The sequence below is a fragment of the Choloepus didactylus genome, chromosome 14 (assembly GCF_015220235.1).
Source record: "Choloepus didactylus isolate mChoDid1 chromosome 14, mChoDid1.pri, whole genome shotgun sequence".
NCBI lineage: Eukaryota > Metazoa > Chordata > Mammalia > Pilosa > Megalonychidae > Choloepus > Choloepus didactylus.
The window spans coordinates 46,532,347-46,548,904 of NC_051320.1; the positions used below are offsets into that span (position 1 = coordinate 46,532,347).

A 16,558-nucleotide genomic window follows, 5' to 3' on the forward strand; every position below is an offset into this window, starting at 1 on the left:
GAACTCATACTCTCCCTTTATTTGTAATGGTCATCATGTTTATATATCACAAACATTTATTTAGCACCTACTCTATTTTAAGAAATATATGAAGCACAAGATGGGAAGACTGTCCTAGTTGCTTCCTAAAAATGAAAAGATATTAGTGAACACTGACCACTTTTCTTTTTCATGGCATCTTAAAATATGTGTTTTGTGATGACACACCCAAAAACACACACTCATACTTTTTTGCATATTTAGATGCAAAGAGTATTTTTCACTTACATAGAGAGATATACTTTCTCCCATTTTTCTAATGTCTTTGTGGTCTGGCTTTTATTTTCTTACCTTTGTTAGAAACATAGATACAAAAAGTAGTTCACCTTTAACTCTTATAAGAAAACCAACTGTGCAAGTGCCATGTAAACAGCAACTGACACCTGGCCTCAGTAATGAGGAGACAATAGGGAACGGCAGGAACTATGGTGAACTGGAGACAACATGCTGTTCTGGTTTGCTAATGCTGCTCTTATGCAAAATATCAGAAATGGATTGGCTTTTATAAAGGGGATTTATTAGGTTACAAATAACCTAAGTTGTAAGGTCATAAAAGTATCCAAACTAAGGCATCAACAAGAGGATACCTTCACTGAAGGAAGGCCAATGATGTCTGGAATACCTGTCAGCTGGGAAGGCTGTGGTCAGCGTCTGCGGGTCCTTTGCTTCCAGGTTGCATTTCAAAATGGTCTTCTCCAAAATGTCTCTGGATTTCTGTCTCTCTTAGCTTCTCTCAGCTCTCTGCTTGGTCTTCCTGGGGCATGTCTCTCTAAGCATTTGGGAGTTCTCTCTCAGCTTCTCCAGGGCAAACTGTGGGCTTCATCTCTTAGCTTAGCATCTCCAAGTGTCTGATTTCAACAGCTGTCTCCAAAATGTCTCTGGGTGTTTTCTCTCTAAGTTCTCTCTCGGTGTTGGCTCTTGTGGGTCCTTCTTGCTTCTGCCGGGGGCAAACTGGATTACATGTCTTAGCTTCTCACCAAAATGACTCTTTCAACTTCTCTGAGCTTCTCTTCTCCATGAGCTCTCTTAAAGTACTTCTGTGAACTAATCAAGACCCACCCTGAATGGATGGGGTCAAACCTCCATGGAAATGATCTAATCAAAAGTTCTCACTGACAGTTGGATGGGTCACATCTCTGTGGAAACAACCTAAACAAAGGGTATCACCCTAATCAAAAGACTAATAAGTCTGCCCCCACAAGACTATATTAAAAAACATAGCTTTCAGAGAAGCTGCAGCTGAAAGACATTTTGAAGATGTCTGTTGTAATCTGATGCTGAGATTTTGGAGAATGCCATTTTGAAATGCAACCTGTGAGCAAGTGGACAACAGCCACATACCTTCTGTGCCAACTAACGTTTTCCTGATGCCAATGGCCTTTCTCCAGTGAAGTTACTCCTCCAGGAAAGTAGGTAGAAAGCCAGGAACTGCATGGACTGGACACCACAGACCAATCTGACTTTGGGCATACTTCATACAACACTCATGAAAACGTGGAACTGCTGAGATCAGCGAAATCTAGGACCCGGGGTGCACGGCCTGGGAGAGGGGCCCACTTGCAAGTCTCAGGAGCCATACACCAATACCAAGGACTTGTGGGTCAGTGGCAGAGACAAACTGTGGCAGGACTGAACTGAAGGATTAGACTATTGCAGCAGCTTTAAAACTCTAGGATCACCAGGGAGATTTGATTGTTAGGGCCACCCCCCCTCCCCGACTGCCCAGAAACACGCCCCACATACAGGGCAGGCAACACCAACTACACACGCAAGCTTGGTACACCAATTGGGCCCCACAAGACTCACTCCCCCACTCACCAAAAAGGCTAAGCAGGGGAGATCTGGCTTGTGGAGAACAGGTGGCTCGTGGTCGCCACCTGCTGGTTAGTTAGAGAAAGTGTACTCCACGAAGCTGTAGATCTGATAAATTAGAGAGAAGGACTTCAACTGGTCTACAAACCCTAAAAGAACCCTATCAAGGTCAGCAAATGCCACGAGGCCAAAAACAACAGAAAATTATAAAGCATATGAAAAAACCAGACGATATGGATAACCCAAGCCCAAGCACCCAAATCAAAAGACCAGAAGAGACACACCTAGAGCAGCTACTCAAAGAACTAAAGATGAACAATGAGACCCTAGTACGGGATATGAAGGAAATCAAGAAGACCCTAGAAGAGCATAAAGAAGACATTGCAAGACTAAATAAAAAAATGGATGATCTTATGGAAATTAAAGAAACTGTTGACCAAATTAAAAAGATTCTGGACACTCATAGTACAAGACTAGAGGAAGTTGAACAACGAATCAGTGACCTCGAAGATGACAGAATGGAAAATGAAAGCATAAAAGAAAGAATGGGGAAAAAATTGAAAAAATCGAAATGGACCTCAGGGATATGATAGATAATATGAAACGTCCAAATATAAGACTCATTGGTGTCCCAGAAGGGGAAGAAAAGGGTAAAGGTCTAGGAAGAGTATTCAAAGAAATTGTTGGGGAAAACTTCCCAAATCTTCTAAACAACATAAATACACAAATCATAAATGCTCAGCGAACCCCAAATAGAATAAATCCAAATAAACCCACTCCGAGATATATACTGATCACACTGTCAAACACAGAAGAGAAGGAGCAAGTTCTGAAAGCAGCAAGAGAAAAGCAATTCACCACATACAAAGGAAACAGCATAAGACTAAGTAGTGACTACTCAGCAGCCACCGTGGAGGCGAGAAGGCAGTGGCACGATATATTTAAAATTCTGAGTGAGAAAAATTTCCAGCCAAGAATACTTTATCCAGCAAAGCTCTCCTTCAAATTTGAGGGAGAGCTTAAATTTTTCACAGACAAACAAATGCTGAGAGAATTTGCTAACAAGAGACCTGCCCTGCTGGAGATACTCAAGGGAGCCCTACAGACAGAGAAACAAAGAAAGAACAGAGAGACTTGGAGAAAGGTTCAGTACTAAAGAGATTCGGTATGGGTACAATAAAGGATATTAATAGACAGAGGGGAAAAATATGACAAACATAAACCAAAGGATAAGATGGCTGATTCAAGAAATGCCTTCACGGTTATAACGTTGAATGTAAATGGATTAAACTCCCCAATTAAAAGATATAGATTCGCAGAATGGATCAAAAAAAAATGAACCATCAATATGTTGCATACAAGAGACTCATCGTAGACACAGGGACACAAAGAAACTGAAAGTGAAAGGATGGAAAAAAATATTTCATGCAAGCTACAGCCAAAAGAAAGCAGGCGTAGCAACATTAATCTCAGATAAAATAGACTTCAAATGCAGGGATGTTTTGAGAGACAAAGAAGGCCACTACATACTAATAAAAGGGGCAATTCAGCAAGAAGAAATAACAATTGTAAATGTCTATGCACCCAATCAAGGTGCCACAAAATACATGAGGGAAACACTGGCAAAACTAAAGGAAGCAATTGATGTTCCCACAATAATTGTGGGAGACTTCAACACATCACTCTCTAGTACAGATAGATCAACCAGACAGAAGACAAATAAGGAAACTGAAAACCTAAACAATCTGATAAATGAATTGGACTTAACAGACATATATAGAACATTACATCCCAAATCACCAGGAAACACATTCTTCTCTAGTGCTCACAGAACTTTCTCCAGAATAGATCATATGCTGGGACATAAAACAAGGCTCAATAAATTTTAAAAAATTGAATTTATTCAAAGTACATTCTCTGACCACAATGGAATACAATTACAAGTCAACAACCATCAGAGACTTAGAAAACTCACAAATATCTGGAGGTTAAACAACACACTCCTAAACAATCAGTGGGTTAAAGAAGAAATAGTAAAAGAAATTGCTAAACATATAGAGACAACTGAAAATGAGAACACAACATACCAAAACCTATGGGATGCAGCAAAAGCGGTACTGAGGGGGAAGTTTATAGCACTAAATGCATACATTAAAAAGGAAGAAAGAGCCAAAATCAAAGAACTAATGGATTAACTAAAGAAGCTAGGAAATGAACAGCAAACCAATCCTAAATCAAGTAGAAGAAAAGAAATAACAAGGATTAAAGCAGAAATAAATGACATAGAGAACAAAAAAAACAATAGAGAGGATAAATAACACCAAAATTTGGCTCTTTGAGAAGATCAACAAGGTTGACAAGCCCCTAGCTAGACTGACAAAATCAAAAAGATAGAAGACCCATATAAACAAAATAATGAATGAGAAAGGTGACATTACTGTAGATCCTGAAGAAATTAAAAAAATTATAAGAGGATACTATGAACAACTGTATACCAACAAACTTGATAATGTAGAGGAAACAGACAATTTCCTGGAAACATATGAACAACCTAGACTTACCAGAGAAGAAACAGAAGACCTCAACCAACAAATCACAAGCAAAGAGATCCAATCAGTCATCAAAAAGCTTCCCACAAAAAAATGCCCAGGGCCAGATGGCTTCACAGGGTATTCTACCAAACTTTCCAAAAAGAACTGACACCAATCTTACTTAAACTCCTTCAAAACATCAAAGAAAATGGAACACTACCTAATTCATTTTATGAAGCTAACATCAATCTAATACCAAAACGAGGCAAAGATGCTAAAAAAAGGAAAACTACAGGCCTATCTCCCTAATGAATATGATGCAAAAATTCTCAATAAAATACTTGCAAATTGAATCCAAAGACACATTAAAAAAATCATACACCATGACCAAGTGGGGTTCATTCCAGGCATGCAAAGGATGGTTCAACATAAGAAAATCAATCATTGTCTTACAACGCATTAACAAATCAAAAGGGAAAAATCAAATGATCATCTCAATAGATGCTGAAAAAGCATTGGACAAAATCCAACATCCCTTTTTGATAAAAAGACTTCAAAAGATAGGAATTGAAGGAAACTTCCTCAATATGATGAAGAGCATATATGAAAAACCCACAGCCAGCATAGTACTCAATGGTGAGGGACTGAAAGCTGTCCCTCTAAGATTAGGGACAAGACAAGGATGCTCGCTATCACCATTGTTATTCAACATTGTGCTGGAAGTGTTAGCCAGGGCAATCTGGCAAGACAAAGAAATAAAAGGCACCCAAATTGGAAAGGAAGAAGTAAAACTGTCATTGTTTGCAGATGATATGATCGTATATCTGGAAAACCCTGAGAATTAGATGATACAGCTACTAGAGCTAATAAACAAATTTAGCAAAGTAGCGGGATATAGATTAATGCACATAAGTCAGTAATTTTCTATATGCTAGAAATGAACAAATTGAAGACACAGTCAGGAAAAAGACACCACCTTCAATAGCAACTAAAAAAATCAAGCACCTAGGAATAAACTTAACCAAAGATGTAAAAGACCTATACAAAGAAACTACATAACTCTACTAAAAGAAATAGAAGGGGACCTTAAAAGATGGAAAAATATTCCATGTTCATGGATAGGAAGGCTACATGTCATTAAGATGTCAATTCTACCCAAACTCATCTACAGATTCAATGCAATCCCAATCAAAATTCCAACAATCTACTTTGCAGACTTGGAAAAGCAAGTAACCAAATTTACTTGGAAAGGAAAGATGCCTAGAATTGCTAAAGACACTCTAAAAAAGAAAAACGAACTGGGAGGACTTACATTCCCTGACTTTGAAGCTTATTATAAAGCCACAGTTGTCAAAACAGCATGGTACTGGCACAAAGATAGACATACTGATGAATGGAATCAAATTGAGAATTCGGAGACAGACCCCCAGATCTACGGCTGACTGATCTTTGATAAGGCCCCAAAGCCAATAAACTGGGACATAACAGTCTTTTTAACAAACAGGGCTGGGAAAGTTGGATATCCATATCCAAAAGAATGAAAGAGGACCCCTACCTCACACCATACACAAAAATTAACTCAAAGTGGATCAAAGATCTCAATATAAAAGACAGTACCATAAACTTCTAGAAGATAATATAGGGAAACATCTTCAAGACCTTGTATTAGGCGGCCACTTCCTAGACTTTACACCCAAAACACAAGCAACAGAAGAAAAAATAGATAAATGGGGACTCCTCAAGCTTAGATGTTTCTGTACCTCAAAGGAATTTGTCAAAAAGGTGATGAGGCAGCCAACTCAGTGAGAAAAAAATTTTGGAAACCATGTATCTGACAAAAGACTGATATCTTGCATACATAAAGAAATCCTGCAACTCAATGACAGTAGTACAGACAGCCTAATTATAAAATGGGCAAAAGATATGAAAAGATAGTTCTCTGAAGAGGAAATACAAATGGCCAATAAACATATGAAAAATGTTCACCTTCACTAGCTATTAGAGAGATGCAAATTAAGACCACAATGAGATACCATCTAACACCAGTTAGAATGGCTGCCATTAAACAAACAGGAAACTACAAATGCTGGAGAGGATGTAGAGAAATTGGAATTCTTATTCATTGTTGGTGGGACTGTATAATGGTTCAGCCACTCTGGAAGTCAGTCTGGCAGTTGCTTAGAAAGCTAGATATAGAGTTACCCTTCAATCCAGCGATTGCACTTCTCAATATATACCTGGAAGATCTGAAAGCAGTGACATGAACAGATATCTGCAGGCCAATGTTCATAGCAGCATTATTCACAATTGCCAAGAGATGGAAACAACCCAAATGTCTTTCAACAGATGAGTGGATAAATAAAATGTGGCATATATATACGATGGAATACTACGCGGCTGTAAGAAGGAACGATGTCGTGAAACATATGACAACATGGATGAACCTTGAAGACATAATGCCGAGCGACATAAGCCAGGCACAGAAAGAGAAATATTATATGCTACCACTAATGTGAACATTCAAAAATGTAAGACAAATGGTTTATAATGTAGAATGTAGGGGAACTAGTGATAGAGAGCAATTAAGGAACGGGGAATGATAACCCAGTAAGAACAGATAAGCTATCACGGGTAAATTTAACATTCTGGAAATGCCCAGGAATGACTATGGTCTGTTGATTTCTGATGGGTATGGTAGGAACAAGTTCACAGAAATGTTGCTATATTAGGTTATTTTCTTTGGGTAGAGTAGGAACATGTTGGAAGTAAAGTAGTTATCTTAGGTTAGTAGTCTTTTTCTTACTCCTTTGTTATGGTTTGTTTGAAATTTTTTTATTGTATTTTTTTTTGATATAGTTAATTTTAAAAAAAAGTGTTAATTAAAAAAAAGACAATAAAAAATATGCAGAGTCTGTTTGAAGAGCTGGTGGAGAATGCAGGGGTATTGGGCTTCCCCCCTTGATGGTTGCTGATGTGCTCACAGACATAGGGGACTGGTGGTTTGATGGGCTGAGCCCTCTACCACAGGACTTGCCCTTGGGGAGACTGTTGCTGCAAAGGAGAGACTAGGCATCCCTATAGTTGTGCCTAAGAGCCTCCTCCTGAATGCCTCCTTGTTGCTCAGATGTAGCTAAGCCAACTTGGCAGGTGAAATCACTACCCTCCCCCCTACATGGGATCTGAACCCAGGTGAGTGAATCTCCCTGGCAACATGGAATATGACTCCCAGGGAGGAATCTAGACTCAGCATCGTGGGATGGAGAACATCTTCTTGACCAAAAGGGGGATGTGAAAGGAAATGAAATAAGCTTCAGTGGCAGAGAGATTCCAAAAGGAACTGAGAGGTCACTTGGGTGGGCACTCTTACGCACAATATAGACAACCCTTTTTAGGTTCTAATGAATTGAAACAGCTAGCAGTGAACACCTGAAACTATCCAGCTACAACCCAGAATGCATGAATCTTGAAGACGATTGTATAAAAATGTAGCTTATGAGGGGTGACAATGTGATTGGGAAAGCCATATGGACCACACTCCCCTTTGTCTAGTTTATGGATAGATGAGTAGAAAAATGGGGGAAGGAAAAACAAAACAAAACAAAACGACAAAAAAAAAAAAAAAAAAAAAAAAAGGCACCCAGTGTCCTTTTTTACAATTGTTCTTTTTCACTTTAATTTTAATTCTTATTATTTTTGTGTGTGTGGTAATGAAAATGTCAAAAATTAATTTTGGTGATGGATGCACAACTATATAATGGTACTGTAAACAATTGAATGTACGCTTTGTTTTGTATGACTGCATGGTATGTGAATATATCTCAATAAAATGAATAAAAAAAAGTAGTGTTTCTGCATGAAAAGATGATCAAAATCATTAATCATTAAGAAAATGCAAATCAAAACCATAACGAGAAACCTCCTCTTCTTGATATAGCCATCTAAGTGGGTATGAAGTTCTCACTATGGTTTTTTTTTTTTTTAATTTTACTTTGAAATAAATTCACAGTTACATGAATAGTTGCAAAAACAATACTAGCCCCATACACAGAATTCCATAATACCCTGACCCCCCTCCCCCAATAGCTTAATCCACCTACTTTAACATGCTGTCACATCACTATTTCTTTCCCTCCCTCCCTATCTATCATCATATATTTCTCTGTCTTCTGAATATATGAGAGTTAGCTGCACACATCCTTGAACATCCACTGTAATTCACATATGTACTCCCCATGAACAAGAACATTCTTTTATGTAATTCCATTAAGCCCAGCTAAGAAGTATAAGAGATTCAACAATGATACAATGCTTACATTCTATATTTCCTTTTCCTTATGTCTCAACTGTGTCCCTTCGAGCCACCTGTCCTTCACCCTCCAATCCCATCCAAGTTCATCCTTAGCATTCAGTTAGTCTAGTTAGACTTTTTTTTTTTTTTCCTTTTTTCAATTGTGGAAACATATATACAGCCTAAATCTTCCCATTCCACCCCTTTCCCAGCCTTCCATTAGTGGGATTAATCACATTTAGAATGATGTTATACTCTTTCCCACCATCCATTGCTAGAAATTTCTCTTCACCTCAAACAGCAACCCTACATTCCTTTCTTAACTTCCCATTGCCCCTTCCCCCATTTCTCTTAATCCAGACTCTACTTTTCATCTCTATGGTTATATTCTCTGATAATTTCTTTGTGTTTACTGTGGGGCTTAAAATTAACCTCTTAAATCCCTATCAATCTTGTTTTTCTTTGATACCACCTTCACTTCAATAGGGCACATAAACTATGTTCCTATACTCCTTCATTCCCCCACCTTTATATAGTTGTCTAAAATTACATATTTTACATTGAGTTCAAAACCATTGATTTGTCCTTAGAGTTTGTGTATTTTTTTATCATGTAGGAAGTAAATAGTGGAGTTATAGTTCAAAAATTATTGACTTCTATTTGTATTCCATTGTGTTTGGAGAATGTTCTTTGAGTATATTCAAATTTTTTTTTTTTTAATTTCTTGAGGCTTGTTTTATGTCTCAGCTTATGGTCCCTTCTGGGGAAAGATCTGTGATCACTAGAGAAAAATGAGTGTCCTGGTGATTTGGGATGTAAGGTACTATATATGTCTGTTAAAATTCTCTATATCTTTCTCCTTTCTTTGTCTCTCTGTTGGTAGGGCTTCCTTTAGAATCTGAAGTAGGGCAGGTCTTTTATTGGCAAAGTCTCTCAGTACTTGTTTGTCTGTGAAAAATTTAAGCTCTCCCTCAAATTTGAAGGAGAGTTTTGCTGGATAACGTATTCTTGGCTGGAAATTTTTCTCTCTCAGAATTTTAAATATGTCATGCCACTGCCTTCTCACCTCCATAGTGGCCGCTGAGTAGTCACTACTTAGTCTTATAGTGTTTCCTTTGTATATGGTGAATTGATTTTCTCTCACTGCTTTCAGAACTTGCTCCTTCTCTTCAGTATTTGAGAGTCTGATCAGAATATGTCTTGGGGTGGGTTTATTTGGATTTATTCTATTTGGAGTTCACTGGGCATTTATGCTTTGTGTGTTTATATTGTGTAGAAGGTTGGGGAAGTTTTCCCCAACAATTTCTTTGAATATTCTTTCTAGACCTTTACCCTTCTCTTCCCCTTTTGGGACACCAATGAGTCTTAAGTTTGGATGTTTTATTTTACCTATCGTATCCCCCATTGCAATTTTTTCAATTTTTTTCTCCATTCTTTCTTTTGTTCTTTCATTTTCTGTTCTGTGGATTTCTAGGACACTGAGATGTTGTTCAGCTTCCTCAAGTCTTGAATTGTGAGTATCCAGAGTCTTTTTAATTTGGCCAACAGTTTCTCTTATTTCCATAAGATATTCTATTTTTTTATTTACTCTTGCAATGTCTTCTCTATGCTCTTCTAGGGTCTTTTTTATGGTGCTTATATCCTGGGCCATGGTCCTCTTGATGTCCTTTAAATCCTTTGCCATGTTTTCATTCTTTGATTGTACCTCTTTAATTAATTTGGTGAGTAATAACGTTTCTTCCGAAATCTTGATTTGTGTGTTTGGAGCTGGATTCTCCATATCATCTGGTTTTATCATATGCATTAAGATTTTCTGTTGTTTTTGGCCTCTTGGCATTTGTTTTGCTTGATAGGGTTCTTTCAAATTGTATCAAAAAAAAAAAAGGATATCGATCTAATTTTTCAGAGACACAGTTTGATGGCATGCACTTTCTCTAGGTAATCAGCAGATTGCGTCTATGAGCCACCTATATCCCTCCAGTCAGTAGTGTGGGGAAATGATTCTTGTATGTTCTGTTGGAGAGCTCAGCCTGGGCGCGCTGCTGAGTTGCCCGCCGTGAATGTGGGGCGCGCGCACAGGTGGCCAGGGAGCAGGGGCAGCTCTCTCTCAGTGTCCCATAAACCACCAGACTTGGCGTAGCACCTCTGGGTTCTCTGAACGGATCTCCCTGCCCAGCCGCAATCCTCCCTCAGCTGAGAGAAAATGCCGTGCTACGTCATCAGTGTGTGCCATCCCTCTAGGGAAGCCCTGGGCCACTTGGCTGTGCCGCGGGGCTCTCAGTTCGCCTTGGAGTGCCGATTGTGTGAGGCTGTCTCCACTGCAACTCCTTGTGGGCTGAGAGCAGCCAAGGTTTTCTCCGCAGAGAGCGAGCGAGAGACAGAATATTTCCCCCAATTCTCCCAAGGTCAGCCGTCCCCAAAAGCCTCTGTCTGCTTGTTGAGGATTCACTGTTTGTATTGAGCGGTTATCACTAAACCCTCACTTGGGGCTGGGCTGAGAAAGTGCATGGCGCAGCTTCTGTGAGGGAGGGGCTTCTGGCTCTAGGAGCTGGGCTGAGAAAGTGCACGGCATGGCTTCCGTGAGGGAGGGGCTCCCAGCTCTAGGTTTTCGGCTCTCAGTGCAGGTCCACAATTTTACTTACAGATTTTATGCTGTGATCTCGGGCATTCCTCCCAATTCATGTCGGTGGATGTTGAGTGTACTGTCACATTTGTCTCCCCGCTACCATTCCAGGTTATTTACTGGTTTTTTGTTCATTTATGAATTGTTCTGGGGGAGACTAAGTCTTCCACCTCTTTCTATGCCGCCATCTTCCCAGAATCCCCCTCACTATGGTTTTGAGTGAGGATGTGGAGAAGTCAGAAACCTCATACATTTCTGGTACAGTCACTTTGGAAAAACACTGGCAGTTCCTCAGAAAGCTAAACACAGAGTTACCACATGCCCCAGCAATTCTACTGCCAGCTATATAGCCAAGGGAAAATTAAAACATATATTCACATAAAAACTTGTACGAGAATGTTCATAACAGCAATATTCATAATAACAAAAATGTGGAAACAACCCAAGTGTCCATCAGCTGATGAACAGATAAACAAAATATGGAATATTATTTTGCCATAAAAAGGAATGAAGTATTGATATATGCTACCACATGGATGAACCTTGAAAACTTCTCACTTATAAGTGAAAGAAGTGAGACACAGAGGCCATATATTATATGATTCCATTTATTAAAGGAAAAAAATATATAATCAGGGCTATGACAATGAATGGTATAGCTGGTAAAGTGATCAGCAATGCCCTGAGATGGATGATATATAAGTACTGGTAAGTGTTGTTATGGGGCTTGTTGGTTAGATAAGGCAACTTTGATGAAGTGGGACATGCAAAATTTGATATCTGAATGCCAATGAAAAGCCACTTTTACCATTATTAACAAAAAATTCTCCAAGTCAAGAAAGCACCTAGTGAAAAACTCAAAAACACATTTGATTTTTCCAAAAACAGAAAACAAAGGTCAGGATGACTAGAGCTCTGGGATTGTAAGCAGATGATCAGAGATGAATGCAAGAAGAACATGTAGGGTCTTCTAGGCTGTGGGGTGGTGATTTTAGCGTCATTTTTAAAAATACATGAAAATGTATAAACATTATTAAAAAGTAATAAAAAACATAAAACAAAACAAATACCTATGAACAAATTTAAAGATGATGATGATATCAGTTTGGGCCTGTTAAGTGTGAAGTAACCATGGGACAATCCAAGAGTAGCCATCCAGAAGGCTGTTTTATATTTAAGATTCTGGAATTTTGGACAAAGGTCCAATTGGCACATAGATGTAGTAACTGAAGCCATGGAGGTTGATGTAGTTAGAAGAAAGTGCATAGAGTGAAAAGAGGAACTGGGACAGAACCCTAAGGGACCCAACAAATTTCAGTGATAGATAAGAAAGAATCCACAAGGAGGAACAGCCAGAACCAAAGGAGAAAAGTTAGGAGAAGGTATGTCACAGAAGCCAAGGGAAGAGACAGACAACACCCAATTTACTAAGGATATATATTAAATGGTGATAACTGTTAATGGAGAGAAATAAAGTAGGGTAAACAAGGAAATAGGAAAGCTAGGGGGGGAAAGCAGTTTTTTTTGTTTGTTTGTTTTGTTTTTGTTTTTTAATGGGGGTATTAGGGCAGGCTTCACTGACATTTGAGTAGAAAAGTGGACAGAAGAGGTATTCAATTGCTGAGAAGTAAAACAAGGTAAGGGCTGAAAAGTGATTTTAAGAGCTGTTTTATGTGATGGGAAAATACTCAGCAGTTAAACATATTTTTGAAGAATAACTGACTCAGAGATATGCCTGCATTATAACTGCAAGTGAAAAAAAAAAAAAGCAGAAAGAAATTTATATATAGTACTATTCTAAATCTGAAAAGTAATTTAAATGACCAGAAGGAAACATCCTATTCTTAGGGCATTTCTGCATGGAGGAATAATGGGTAACATTTATTATCATCTCTATCTTGTTCAGAATTTCTGCAGAAATGTTTTTCATTTAAAAAAAATAAAATAGCTTTATTTTTCTGTTAACATGATACATGCTAAAGAGAGATTATCCAAAATGTTACCACCCAGATGTTAGTATCGCTAATGTTTTGGCAACATCCAAGTATTTTTCCACACATTTTCTACACATTTTCAAAGACACACAAACACAGTTACAAGAAGTATTTGCTGTCAGGTAACCAACTTTTCCCTTTACTATATCTTATGAGGTCCCTTCCTTGTCAATCATTAGAGATGTAACTCACTATTTTCAATGGCTATATGTTAATGTATAAACTAAGTCATTGTGACTGGACATAATGCATTAAACTAAGTCCTTGTTTCCAGTTTTTCCAATATTATAAATTGGTATACTTTTCTACTTTTCTTCTAGGATAAATTTCTAGAAATGAAATTCTGATTTTGATATAAATTATTAAGCTACCTTTAAAAAATACTGGATCAGTTTATGCTCCTATTGCTTATAGAGAATCCCTTTCCCTACAGTTTTTTTTTTTAATCTTAGAAATAACTAAAATAATCTCATTTGTATTTGCTTTCTTTGAGTAATATTATAACTGAGATGCCTGTTGGGGATTCTCTGCCCCCAGAGAGTTAGGTATAAATTACTTGTTTAAGGACCTATAAATGCTTTTCTTGACCAAGTCTATTTTGACTTTATAAAAAATGAACAATATAGCCACAATTTCTGAACAGCAAAAAACAGAAACCAATTGTGAAGCTATTCTATCTATAACTGCATTTTATTCAAAGCCATCCTAAGTAACATTAGCTAGTTTTCACACTGCTTTTCAACTGCCTCAAAGAGTTTACTTAGAAAATCCAAATAGTCTAATCCTAGCCCACACCATGCCAGGCAGGATAGCTCACTTCATTTAGGGGATGAAGATGGTTTGTTCACAGCCTATGGTCAAACTGTGGATTGACCCATATGCCTTCTTCTTCAAAAAAAAAAAGAAAATATTTTCACACACACATACCTTTAAGTTACCTTACCTTAAGACAGAAATGATGGGTGATGATAACACCCAATCACAATTCCATTAAGTTGCTTGGTACAGGTTCAAATGTAAGTCTCTCTTCTATTCTTTAATGTGTCACTGAAACAGCAAACATAACTTCTGGGCAAAGATTTCTTGCATAAATCTCTAATATACTATGTATTCGTTGCAATATATAGACCTTAAACATTATTTCCGAGGCTTGCGGAAATTTAGGCTTCTTCCTGATTTTCAGCAAAATTCCAGAAGCCTTTTTCTCAAGGCCCCATCTGGCAATGATGTCTCATTTGGTGTATGCTACTGTTACACTGCGTCACTTCAACCCAGTTATGAAATTCAGCATGTCTCTGGTTCTCTGAAGGTTCCACTCACATAGAGGACTATAGGACATTACTAAAGATTTCAGAGAAGAGACAGAGTTTATATCACATTATAAACAATTCCTATAGAAATTATAGATATCATTCATAAAACAACCATTTGCTTCCCCACCACTATTTGAGATTCACTGGCTTTACACAGATCCCAACCTCTCTCCTTGCAGTCTACTCCTGCCTTTTCACTCTATTTCTCGTATTCCCTTCACCTTCAGAAACAAAGTCCCCATGTTCCTTATTCAATCACATGTGGAGCAACTCAAAAATTCTAATATACACTATTTTCTTCACCTCATTATACTATTTAGGTAAGGCATCTTTTAATACGTATGTTGGTTATTTACATATTACATATTAATATTTCTGCCAATTCCTTGTTTGTCTTTAAATGTTTACCATACTGCAAAATAAATCTTCATTTTAACTTTATTTATCTTTTCCCATATGGTACTTGTATATATACTTCTTTTATAATGAGGAAATATTGTAAAACTGACATTTACCTAGTTTTGTACACAAGGACAGAGGTAAAATTTTACAAAATGAATTTGACTCATTAGTGAATAAGTGAAAAATGCAACTTAAACTAGGGGGTAGGTAAACTGCAGGTACAGTCTGTTAGCTAAGATTAATTTTTAACATTTTAAAAGTGTTGTTGAAACAATAAAAAAGAAGATGCTACAGAGCCCATATATGGCTTGCAAAGCCTAAAATAAAATTTACTATCCATCCCTTTACAGAAAAAATTTGCCATACCCTGACTTAAGCCATTCTTCAGATTAATGTCATGTAACTTTATTTTGCCTTTTAAAAATGTACCCTCCTGAATTGTTAACAATATACTTAGCATAAATCGTAAATAAGTTATTCACTTTGAAATGAATTTATCTTAGCTATTATACTATTTGCTTACTAACAACAAGGGATGTGCAGAAAGCACTGAGAAAAATGTTAAATTCCTTGCTGGTAGGAATGTAAAATGGTATAGCCGCTGCAGAAGAGTTTGGAAATTCCTCAGAAAGGTAAGTAAAGAACTATCATGTGACCTGGCAATCCCACTTCTACATATATATCCAAAAGAACTGAAAGCAGGGACTTGAACAGATATTTTCACTCCGATGTGCATAGCAGGATTATTCACATTTGCCAAAAGATGGAAGCACCCCAAGTTTCCATCAACCTATGAGTGGGTAAACAAAATGTAGTATACACATACAATGGTATATTAATCAGAATTAAAAACTCATAGAGTCAGAATCTAGAATATAGGTTACCAAGGGCTGGGCTGGGGGTAAGAAAGGGGGGTTAATGCTTAAATTGCACAGAGTTTATTTGGGTTGATTGTAAAGTTTTGGTAATGAATGGTGGTGATGATAGTACAACATTGTGAAAGTTATTAATAGCACTGAATTATAAATGTGAATATGGTTAAAAGGAGAAATTTTAGGTTGTATAAACCTTACTAGAATAAATTTTTTTTTAAAAAAGTACTGAACAACACAATGAACTCTGTTAACTATTAATTATAGTCTATAGTTAATAGTATAATTATAAAAATGTTCTTTCATGAATTATAACAAATATAACACACTAATGCAAGAAGTTAATAATAGAATGGTAAATGGGAACTCTATTTTATGTATTTGATGCATGATTTTTCTTTAAACCTGTAACTTCTCTAATAAAAAAAAAAGTTGAATGAATTACACAATTATACAAATAGTAATAAACTATAGATTAGAATCTATAAAGGAACGATGAATATGCCATCATAGATTTTTTTAAAGTTTGCAGATTACAAATTTTTAAAAATCTGGCTCAAAGAGAAAAGCTTATTACCTACCTTAAAGCATAAGGTTGACTGCACTTTATTTTTGATGTTTAATTCAATTGGGACTATAAATCTAAGTCTTTTATTTAAGTTTAATACCTGCCCATTAATATAA

The 16,558-nt window shown here is 37.2% G+C and overlaps 1 protein-coding gene across 3 annotated transcripts in view; it reads right to left on the reverse strand.

Annotated features, from left to right (window-relative positions):
- The window catches only part of PIP4P2 (phosphatidylinositol-4,5-bisphosphate 4-phosphatase 2), a 115,205-nt gene that overhangs the window by 94,969 nt on the left and 3,678 nt on the right, over nucleotides 1-16,558 (reverse strand). For 2 of the 3 annotated variants that reach the window (XM_037802967.1, XM_037802966.1), the window contains exon 1: nucleotides 14,231-14,815. The exons of the other annotated variant lie outside the window; for it this stretch is intronic. The gene's annotated coding sequence lies outside the window, so the exon portion shown is untranslated. Of the gene's footprint in view, nucleotides 1-14,230; nucleotides 14,816-16,558 lie in introns of those variants that run through there. 3 annotated transcript variants of the gene reach the window in all.